At 40.4% G+C, this 11,917-nt stretch overlaps 1 non-coding gene across 1 annotated transcript; it reads left to right on the forward strand.

The window, feature by feature from the left end:
- Nucleotides 1–5,445: 5,445 nt before the first annotated feature.
- On the forward strand, nt 5,446–5,632 carry LOC121563732. The gene has a single exon (XR_005999918.1). It is a non-coding gene; the product is annotated as a U2 spliceosomal RNA (small nuclear RNA).
- Nucleotides 5,633–11,917: the final 6,285 nt, after the last annotated feature.

The following is an 11,917-nucleotide window of genomic DNA, read 5'->3' on the forward strand; positions in this document are numbered from 1 at the left end:
AAAAAGACATCAACATATACATAAGAAGTGGTAGTGGATTGGATCAAATGAAGAAAGCATAGAACACTCTATTGTAATCCTATTGTTTCTCACTGTGAGAGAACTGTGCAGAGGAAAGGAAGCGTTTCTAGAATGTTAGCATCTCTTTGCTTTACTGATCAGTGTGCACCTTGACAGTTTTGCTGTGCTTAGATAGCTTCTACTGTAAAGATATTGAGATGACCTTGGTAGGGAGGACTAGGGTATGGAGGAAACCATGAGTACATGCATCCATGCTGTGTGTCAGCATTGCAGGCTGGTGGTGGTGGTGGGGGTGGGATTTCATGGCACACATTGGGCCCCTTGATAAAAGTAGAGCAACATTTTGAATGCCACAGGATATCTAAACATCATTGCCAATCAGGTGCATCCCTTCATGGCAGCAGTTATCCATCTGCAAATAGATTTTATGCCCCATGCCACAAGGCTTGTCCAGGAATGGTTCCACGAATTTGACAGTGATTTCAGGTTACTGCAGTGGCCTTCCGAGTCACCAGATCTCAATCCAATTGTGCATCTGTTGTAGGAGATGGAACGAGCTATTCGGAGTAGAAATCCACTGCCAGACAACTTGACACAACTGTGGGAAGCATTGCAGTCAACATGGGCCAGCATCCCAGTGGAACGCTTTCGACACCTTGTAGAGTCCATGCCCCGACGAATTGAGGCTGTTCTGATGACAAAGACTATCAGCTGTTCAGAAATGACAGGTCCAGAGAGGGGATGCAAGGAGGGGGCGTGGCTATGTATGTGAATCACAGTATGCAGGCAAAGAGAAGAATAACTGACCTAGAGAAAGAAGAGTTTGAGTGACTTCAGCTCCGTCCTAAACAACACCCCAGCTCAGTTTCATCTCTGGTAGTGGAGTGCTCTAACATCCACCATGGGCACATGACAAAACACTGCAGCAGAACACTGGATTATCTCATAATCACTGTCCATGTGATCAGGATGTCCTCTCCCCAAATGGGTCTCATCCTGTGTGGAGACTTAAATCACCTGCCCATCAAGATGCTGACAAACTCCCATCCAGACATGAAACAAATGGTCAAAGACAAGACCACAGAGGGGACTCTCATCCTAGAACTGATCAACACAATCCACTGTACTTGCTCCTCTCGGATCCAGTCATCACAAATGTCTGCTGTTCTCTCCAAACACAACATCAGGAGGGAGAAGAGAGGTGCAGCGGGAAAAAGGACATCTGGTAACCCAGAACAGAAAGGAGACCTTTGCACGATGTACCTTTGCACGAGTACTGACTGGTCTGCCATATATGAGGTGGAGAGCATCGACGCAAAGGAGGAGACGTTCAACTCCTGCATTCAAACTGCACTTGATGTATACATGCCAATAAGAAATAAGAAAACAACAACAACACTGGACAAGCCCTGGATGACTGAAAGAATAAAGTCTGCCATCAGGAAAATACAGAATATTTTCAACAGATGGGGAGAAACAATGACATGGAGAAAATACAGAAACACAGTGCACATTGTTAACACCTCCTACTGGCAGGGGACGGTTTTATCTAAGTGCACGAATCAGTATGACTACCTCCCAAAGTCCAGCACTACTACCACCCTTGTGAAAGCCACACACTCCTGGCTGACAGCTACAGACTCCATAAAACCGACAGTGGTGAGTCTGTTACTTGCTAATGTGTCCAAAGCCTTTGATCGAGTAGATCACGCAAAGTTCCTGCAACATCTGTCTGACATTGAACTGTGTCCAAGGTTACTAGCCTGGCTCCACAGCTACACCACCGAAAGAGGGCAGAGGGTGATGGCAACTGGCTCATTTAGCCCTTGGTCAGAGGTCACCTCTGGTGTTCCACAAGGTGGCGTGGTTTTACCATATCTGTTTCTCCTTCACATGTCCATCTGAAAAGTTGTCTTCAGTGACACTCTGGACACTGGGTATGCAGACGATGTAGGGCTGTCCCGAGCCATACCATTAACCAGCATCCAAGAGGACACTTCCATGGGCTTGGAGATACAGCAGCTGGAAGAGTGGGCCACATCCAACAACATGGTCCTGAATGGGAAAAAGTCTGTGGAAATTCAGATATGTTTTTATAAAGACCATCCACAACCTGCACCACTAATCCTAGGAGGACAGGAAGTACCAGTGGTATCAACATCCAAGTATCTTGGTTTTCATCTAGACTCTAGCCTCAGTGGTGACACCTAGAGCAGTCTTCTAGACTCTAACCTCAGTAGTGACACGTGGAGTAGTCAGTGAAAAAGGCCACAAAGCACCTTTTTGACATTTCTTGCCAGTAATGTCCTACTGAAGATCTGGTCACAGTCTATACTACACTGGCCAGGCCTTGTCTGGAATACGGTGGAGTGCTGTTAGTTGGATGCAGTAAAAGCAGCAGGCCCAACTAGACAGGGGTGCAGAGGAGGGCCTTGAGGATCATCTCCAGAGGTGGAGCAGTCCAACCACAGCTCCCGTCACTGCAGAGCAGGCGAGAACAGGCTGCATTCCCCCTGGTGAAGGACATGCACACTCTTGACCATCCACTGAATGACCTGCTCCCTCCAAGAAGAGTGGTCCTCTGTAGCTCAATTGGTAGAGCATGGCGCTTGTAACGCCAGGGTAGTGGGTTCGATCCCCGGGACCACCCATACGTAAAAATGTATGCGCACATGACTGTAAGTTGCTTTGGATAAAAGCGTCTGCTAAATGGCTTATTATTATTATTATTATATTATTATTATTATAATTAAGAGGTAACTGCACCACCAGGGTCCTGAGAAAAAGCCACAAACTGTCCTGTCTAACTGCCTGTACAAACCGCCTGCGAAACGCCACTCTACCCACTGCTATCAGACTGCATAATAACTCCAGCTCTTAAATGGTTTTCCCCCACAAAAAATGTATCACATTTTAATATTTCAATTTCCATCATGAAAAATGTCCTGTAATGTTTCAAGTGTTCTGTATTCTACTTATGTCACGTATTGTGTTATGTATTTAACAGATAGCCTAGCGGTTAAGAGTGTTGGGCCAGTAACTGAAAGGTCGCTGGTTTGAATCCTGAGCTAACTAGGTCAAATCTGTCATTGGGCCCTTGAGCAAGGCAATTAACCTATAAGTCGCTCTGGATAAGAGCATCTGCTAAATTACAAATATGTAATGAAAAATCCTGTTTGTACATGAATTTGTGCTGGGCAACCTCTTCTTCTCTTGTGCATAAATATAACAAAGTGTTTAAAGTGATATAGTTAGTGTCTATACAGTGCATTCTGAAAGTATTCAGACCCCTTGACTTTTAACAAAACAATACGTTACAGCCTTGTTGTAAAATAGATGTAAAAAATAGATTTTTTTTATCCCTCATCAATCTACACACAATACCCCATAATGACAAAGTAAAAACAGGTTTAGACATTTTTGCAAATGTATTAGAAATAAACATATTGTTATATGTATTTTAAAATGAGTGTTTTGCAGTTATTAGTCATGTAAATTCTGCATTTCTTCAATTTTATCGGTGAGCAAGAATAAATCAACTCAAACTCAAAAGGGGGTTGCAACTCAATATTAGGAAGGTGTTCCTAATGTTTTGTGGACTCAGTGTATATCAAATAAAGATGTGTGGTGATCAGTTTTCAGCATTAGTTTGGATGGATTATTTTATGTTACTATACATTTTGTTTAATGATGAACAGGCTATGAATCGACTACTTGTGTTTATTAAATTGTCTTTTAATACTAGATTAATTATTTTAGTCATTGATGATGAATGTATTTGAATAACTGAATTGAGTTTCTCTATATTACTACTGGACGACTCAGATTAAGTCTGAGGCCGGTAACATCAACAGTGAGGACAAACCCAGCATGCCTCTCACCTTCCACACTGAGTCCAAACCTACAGTCACTGGGTCCTGATTGTGACAGTGGAGCCCAGTTTGCACTGCAGGATCCAGAGATGGCATCAGTGAAGCTGGAAGACTGCAGTCAAACACTGGAGCTGAATGTCATCAATAAAGATGAAGAAGAGGAGGAGAAGATTGGGAAATATGTTAATCATGGTAAGAGCAGGCTCTATCTATTCTGTAATTCTGACATCACACGTCCCTGAACAACTGGGCTATAACTGGGTTATTTCATGCTACTGAGACTTGCTTGGTTTGACACCAGTATTGTCAGCATGATGCTTGATGACAGCTTTGCACACTCTTGGCATTCTCTCAACCAGCTTCACCTGGAATGCTTTTTCAACAGTCTTGAAGAAGTTCCCATGTATGCTGAGCACTTGTTGACTGCTTTTCCTTCACTCTGCGGTCCAACTCATCCCAAACCATCTCAATTGGGTTGAGGTCAGTTGATTGTGGAGGCCAGGTCATTTGATGCAGCACTCCATCACTCTCCTTATTGGTCAAATAGCCCCTTACACAGCCTGGAGGTGTGTTGGGTCATTGTCCTGTTGAAAAATGTAATCAACCACAGACTGCTATATGTGAAATTAATAGAAAATTGTCGTCCTAGAGACCGATTACCAATATCACCTTCCACCTGGCTACGGGCACAATTAAAAGGTTTAGACAACAGACTGAAAGATTTTAATTGGCTTGTTTTACACAGACGTCTTCCGGTCCGTTCAACATTATATGATCATAATTTGACCCTGAATAAATTTTGTCCCAGAGACAACTGTTTCGCAATTGAAACAATTCCCCATGTTTTATGGGAATGCTCTTTTGCCCAAATAGTTTGGAAGAAAATTAAAATAGATTTTAATATTTTAAAAAACATTGATTATGAAGGGGTAGCCAAATTTGAACAAAAAATGTGGAAAAGGTGCAATTATTAGAATTAGTGACTCTGGTGTCCCTTATCAAGACTAAACTTTGTGAGGCCAGATGTGGTGCGGTCAATGACACCCTCAAGTGGTCACCGACGGGATTGGTTAAATTTATAAAACAAGAAATTTGGAAAAAAATACAATTCGAAATAGATAAGTGGGGCATCACATCTGTTAAACATAGATGGAAAGGGATATAGCCTTCTTTGTAAATGTTTTTTTGTAGCCTATATATAGGCCTATGTATAACTGTATTCTGTCATGTAAATTGAAATGTAGGCTAAGCCTTTGTAAATATTTGATATACACTGAGGTTTATTCAGAGTTCCCTTTGGTATATGTGTATGATTTTATTTCTATAATAGTTTTTATTCCTTTGAAAGATCAGCTTTGGGAGATTGTTAGAGGCAATTGTTTACATGCTCTTGAATGTAGGCTTTTTAGCTGGTCAGGTTCCTCAGAACAGCACTTTTTTTAGGAGTTTTGCTATTTTTATACGGTTAAGGTACTGTTTTTGTAAATCCATGTTATGTACAACGTTATGCACTGAATTTGTACTTGTATTTGAATGTGAAATGAAAATAAAAATTATTTTTCCAAAATAAAAAATAAAATAAAAAATCTGTTCTTATCAGTTTAATATCTGATACGTCCCCTATCTGGGGACCATATATTAAATTGATTTTTGGAACAGGGAGATGGAATAGGGGCTTGCTCCGTCCACTCCACGCATCGACCTGGTATTGCAGTACCTCCAGGAACGGTGCACCCCCTGTCATTGTAAAGATAAATCAGGCAAAGACAACAGAATTGCTTTGTTATATGCCATTAGGATCACGATGTATTTTATATTTTCACGTTTGACCATCTTCATCTCAATGTCAATGATGGCTAGAAAGTGATGGTGAAGTCAGTCACTGTTATATTGACTATGATAGCTGATGTGAATGGTGCGTCAATCATCTAATCAAATCAATGTTTATTCGTCACATGCACACGATACAGGATGTAAATGGTACAGTGATAATGCTTTAAAGATAATGCTTTAAAAAAATCTTGGCATAGATTGGGAGTTGATCAACGTTGGGAATAACCACTTTTGACTGTTACAAAGTAACAAATTGGTAGGTTCGTAAATCACGTGGTCATCTGCCCTCCAATCGGAAATGACAGAAAGCGTTTATAAATTAAATCCAGATTAACAGCTAAATCGGAATAATAATATATGAAATACGGGTGGGGGAATCAATTTAAAGATAATAATATTGACATAACATTTGATCTTATATCAAATATCTCTGGCCACAAGGGAACTGAGCAATTGTCCACTTGGTGGCGCAATTGTTCTATTGACCGTCGCATTTGAATGTTGAACCACTTGACTTCCATACATCATCAACGCAAATAATATGAACAATAAATAGAGCCTGTCTTTATTTTATATGTCTGTAGAGCCTTGTACGATAAGGCCTTCATAAAGTTGCCCTCCTAAATTACTAGAGGCCAAACTTCAAAGATGTCCATGGCACTGGACTGCAGTAAGAGCTAGGCCTACAGTGCGGCCTACGGAGCGGTCCTGGTGTATGGTCCTGGCTGCCTAAATGTTTCCTCCACATAATAAACTGTACAAACATGGCACTTTAGAGGGTTACTTTTACAATTAGCCTTACTGAGTCACTACAACAAACTTCCTATCATGGACATGAAATGCCATTAGCCTAAAAAGCCTAATAGTAGACGATAATAAAAAGATGCTTAGAGACGCTTTTTAGGGGACTAATGAAGATACCGTATATGTAAGTTACTTAGTTGGTGTCTTGTGAATCAACTGGTATGCGCATCAGGGTTTAATATTTCCTCGATATTATACAAATGTTCCTTCCCGAGAATAAATCACTCTTCTCCCGGGTAACCCGGTATTTTCCGCCAAAACCGGAAGTGTCATTCAAAAGCATTATAACGCTTATAAATGTCTGGATTTGATTAGAGCATTGATCAGCATGAAAATACAAACCTGATGCTACCTGAGCCTGATCAGACATATATTAAATACATTTTATAATACATTTTACAAATCCAAATCCCAGATGAAGAATAAGACACTATTTCAAAGCATAGAACATGTAATGTTAGCCAAGTACAATGTAATTACTAGTTGTTACACAGGATTTAGCTAGTTAAAATGAAGTGTATTTTTAGGAGTACTTGTAATTAATGTGTACAGTACATTACCCATCCTGACAACCTGGCCCTCAATTTAAAGCTTGTGGAAGTGACATCCAAGTGGGAGAATAAATACACTAGCACACCACAGAGTATCTGTATAAAAAAATCATTCAGAGCACACTGTGCTGCCAATCACAGTGTAAGGTGCGACATTTTGCGGGTGTGGAGAGCTCGTTAGAGGATGCTTGCATTGAAGAGCTGGGCATCATGTTATGACCTGCATTATCTGAATTAGGCCCACAGAATTATACCTACAGAGGAGCGACTTCTATGGAGGAACTTTGAATGTCTGAACTTCAGAGTTGGTTTAACGTTGGACCAGAGCAGATGTTAGCTAGCTAGCTAACAACCTTGTTTGTGCAGTGCAGTGCAGCACTAGAATTAAAAACAGGTCTTACCTTTATGTCGTTAATAAATCCAATGTGAAACGTGTTGACTATAGTATCCTTAACTAGCATTGAAAAGGTTCATCCATTCTTCTCAAATTAAACATATCTCCCTAATTTCTGAATCATGCTTGTAACGTTGTCAGTAGGATACAGTTACCTATGCTTCAGAGGGGAGGAGCAGGTAGTTTCCACACGCACACCCACTGGCAAAGATTTCCATTCCAGCTGACAGGCAGAAACTGGAATACGTTTCTAGAGTGAGCTTTGTTGCGATTTTTGTGGGACTGGAGAAAAATACCCGGAAAGGAAAATAAGGTTATTACCTGGATTACATGCTTTTAAAATAACTGTGCTGTTCCTAAAAAGTATAGAACACTTTTTCCGGTTCTTTCCCTGAACCGGTTCCAATCCTAGAGAAATTATGTGGATGAAGGTCATGCTTAGGTTAATAAACTATAAAGGGAAATAAATTGCTACAGTTTACACTTTTTTTTTGTAATTTAATGAAATGTTGTAATCTGATCTCGGAATGCACGGACCGTTAGTAGTGGGGGAACAGGAAGTTCCGGGAAGGCGGGCACCATTCTTCACAATAAAGAAAGCGTCTGAACTGTGCAGTCAAGAAGATAACCTTTGTGTCCGTTTCTATTTATTACTAGAGGTATGTAATAGCACGTTTAAACTTTCTAATGTCGAAAGAACATACCATGCTAGTTAACACATCCGTTAAGGTATTATCACGTTTGTTAAAGGTTTGATGTGTTATTTTTGTGTCAAACCGAGTGAGTGAAAGAACCTGATAAAAACTATTTTACAAGTCACATAGCTAGAGATGTTGGGTTTGTCTGAGTGAATGTACATTATTTTCTCATGTTAGTTTAATAAATAATCAATTTATTTGAGATTTTGAGTTCGTCTTGCATGTTATTGGTTTTGTGTAAAATTCCCAAGCTGGTATAATGGCGGCTACTCTCGGTCAGCGTCAACGGACTTTAGTGAGGACAGTGCGGGTGCATCAGATAGAGACAATTTCACGGTCGCACTACTGTTTTGAAGCTGAATGTAATGATTATCAGTTTTCTACATGTGTACTAATATTCAGACACATTCTGTTGTTTCTGTCTTTATCAATAAATGTTGCTATGGTGTGAACAGGAAATACAATTGGTTTTTGATTGAAGGAATACAGTGAAGACAAGGTTGAAGGAAATTAGCACATAGTGCTGTCTAAAACAATCTGTAACCTTGTACTAAATGGTTTTTGAGTCATTTATGCGTTTATCTACTATAGGTTAGGTATTAGCTCAAAAGTTTTGTGGAGCTCCTGCACCTTAATATAAACAGTACCGGCACCCAAAATGAGTATTAGCACTGTAATGATGTCATGTCATAGGATTGTGAGGACAGGGAAAGAGTTAAGAGATGAGTGGTTTGGGGCCATAAAGTCTACATTCCTTATGTCAAGGTAGATTAGAGATGTTTAGAATAGCATGAGTGATGGGCAGGATAGTGACTTGGGGTAAAAAGTGATGAACATCAAAGACAGGGAGTTCCCATGGAGACTTGCCAGATGTATGCCAGCAGAAGGGTAATGAAGGCTATATAAGGTAGAGTGTCTTCTTTGTTAGTTAGTTCGTAGCATCAAGGGCAAAGCTCTGGTCATTGCTGTCACGAACCCGGTACCGATCATTAAATAATTGTATTAACTTTCTACAAAGTGTCTCAGTATAGCCTTGCATCCTTGATTCTTTGAACACCCGAGAAACTCATCATAACAAGCACCTATTTCAGTCCAAGACAAGCACTGAATTAGATAATTGAACAAGAAAACATTTAAAATATTTTTAGAGAATAAAGAAAGTGCCAGAACTGTCAAGACAATAACTTTTGTGTCCGTTTCTCTTTATTACTACTGGCCGATTCAGGTAAGTCTGAGGCCGGTAACATCAACAGTGAGGACAAACCCAGCCTGCCTCTCTCCTTCCACACTGAGTCCAAACCTACAGTCACTGGGTCCTGATTGTTACAGTGGAGCCCAGTTTACTGCAGGATCCAGAGATGGCATCAGTGAAGCTGGAAGACTGCAGTCAAACACTGGAGCTGAATGTCAACAATAAAGATGAAGAAGAGGAGGAGAAGATTGGGAAATCTGTTTGTCACGGTAAGAGTAGGTTCTATCTAATTAAGTTTGTTGGACATGATTTGGAAAGGCACACACCTGTCTATATACAGTGCATTCGGAAAGTATTCAGACCCCTTGACTTTTTCGACATTTTGTTACTTTACAGCCTTATTGTAAAATTGATTAAATTGTTTTTTCCCATCATCAATCTACACAAAATACCCCATAATGACAAAGCAAAAACTGTTTTTTTTTTTCAAAAACAACAACTGAACAATCACATTTACATAAGTATTCAGACCCTTTACTCAGTACTTTGTTTAAGCACCTTTGGCAGTGATTACAGCCAAAGTCTTAATGTGTATGACGCTACAAGCTTGGCACACCTGTATTTGGGGAGTTTCTCCCATTCCTCTCTGCAGATCCTCAAGCTCTGTCAGGTTGGATAGGGTGCGTTGCTGCACAGCTATTTTCAGGTCTCCAGAGATGTTCGATTGGGTTTAAGTCCCTGCTCTGGCTGGGCCACTCAAGGACATTCAGAGACTTGTCCCGAAGCCACTCCTGCGTTGTCTTGGCTGTGTGCTTAGGGTCGTTGTCCTGTTGGAAGGTGAACCTTCGCCCCGGTCTTGAGGTCCTGAGCGCACTGGAGGAGGTTTTCATCAAGGATCTCTCTGTACTTTGCTCCAATCATCTTTCCCTCTATCCTGACTAGGCTCCCAGTCCCTGCCGCTGAACAACATCCCCGCAGCAATATGCTTCCACCACCATGCTTCACCATAAGGATGGTGCCAGGTTTCCTCCAGACGTGATGCTTGGCATTCAGGCCAAGAAGTTCAATCTTGGTTTCATCAGACCAGAGAATCTTGTTTCTCATGGTTCGAATCCTTTAGGTGCCTTTTGGCAAACTCCAAGCGGGCTGTCATGTGCCTTTTGCTGAGTAGTGGCTTCCGTCTGGCCACTCTACCATAAAGGCCTGATTGGTGGAGTGCTGAAGAGATGGTTGTCCTTCTGGAAGGTTCTCACATTTCCATAGAGGAACTCTGGAGCTCTGTCAGTGACCATCATGTTCTTGGTCAACTATATAGACAGCTGTGTGACTTTCCAAATAATCTCCAATCAATTGAATTTACCACAGTTGGACTCCAATTAAGTTTTAGAAACAGCTCAAGGATGATCAATGGAAGCAGTATCCACCTGTGCTCAATTTCGAGTCTCATAGCAAAGGGTGTGAATACTTATGTAAACAAGGTATTTCTGCTGTTTTATTTTTAATACATTTGCAAAAATGTCTAAGAACCTGTTTTCACTTTGTCATTATGAGGTATTGTGTGTAGATTGATGAGGAATTGTTTTATTTAATCCATTTCAGAATATGGCTGTAACATAACAAATTGTGCAAAAAGTCAAGGGGTCTGAATACTTTCCGAATGCACTGTACATATCCAAAAGTGGACCTAGAAGTTTGTCCTTAAATATCTATTGGGAGCCCATCTGGACCTTCCGCTTTACCTCCCTTCAGATTGAAAATAGCATCAGATATTTCAACACCATCCAATTCCTTTTCCAGATCCAATTTAGTGTCTTCTGAAGTAGAGGGAAAATCAAGACCTGACTAGTTCAGTTCTCAGGAGATTCAGAGTTGTAAAGTGTGTTGTAGTAGGAAGCAAATGTTTGGTTTATTTCTACAGGATCCATTGATAATTGTCCTTGTAAATTATGAATTGCATTAAAGGCTGAATTTTACTTCTTAATGTGCCAGGCCAGCAATTTACCAGGTTTTTCACCTTGATCATAGAAGGACTGTTTCAGCCTAGTTAAGCTGTTAAAGCTCATACTGAGCTTTAAGACCAAATCATTCCTTGTTTACTTCTACTGAGGGATGCAAACGCCATCAAGAGGATCCTTTTACTAGTTTTGTATCCCTATAGAATAATCACACAAGGGAATGGTCATTCAAAACAATACTATCATATCCACTTCCTGCTACATTGGGAAGCAATAAGCAAGAAACTAAAAAGTAGTCTACATGAGAATATGATTTAAATGTTGACGAGTAACATGAATACTCCCTTTTACTCGGGTTCTGAGTCCTCTAAGGTTCTCACAGATTTATTTCCTGAATGAAATGCTGTAATTTCTTTCTACTCTGCGAGTGGGAAGTGTCTAAACCAGAGGAGTAATCTAGATGAGGATCAAGAGTACAATTAAAGTCCCCTGCCATTAGGACCATACCAGGAATGGAGGCTATCCATAGAAATACATTCTCAAAGAATTTGGGATTATCATCATTAGGACCATAAACATTATCCATATTAATATGCT

This window comes from Coregonus clupeaformis, unplaced genomic scaffold (genome assembly GCF_020615455.1).
Source record: "Coregonus clupeaformis isolate EN_2021a unplaced genomic scaffold, ASM2061545v1 scaf1163, whole genome shotgun sequence".
Taxonomy (NCBI): Eukaryota; Metazoa; Chordata; class Actinopteri; order Salmoniformes; family Salmonidae; genus Coregonus; species Coregonus clupeaformis.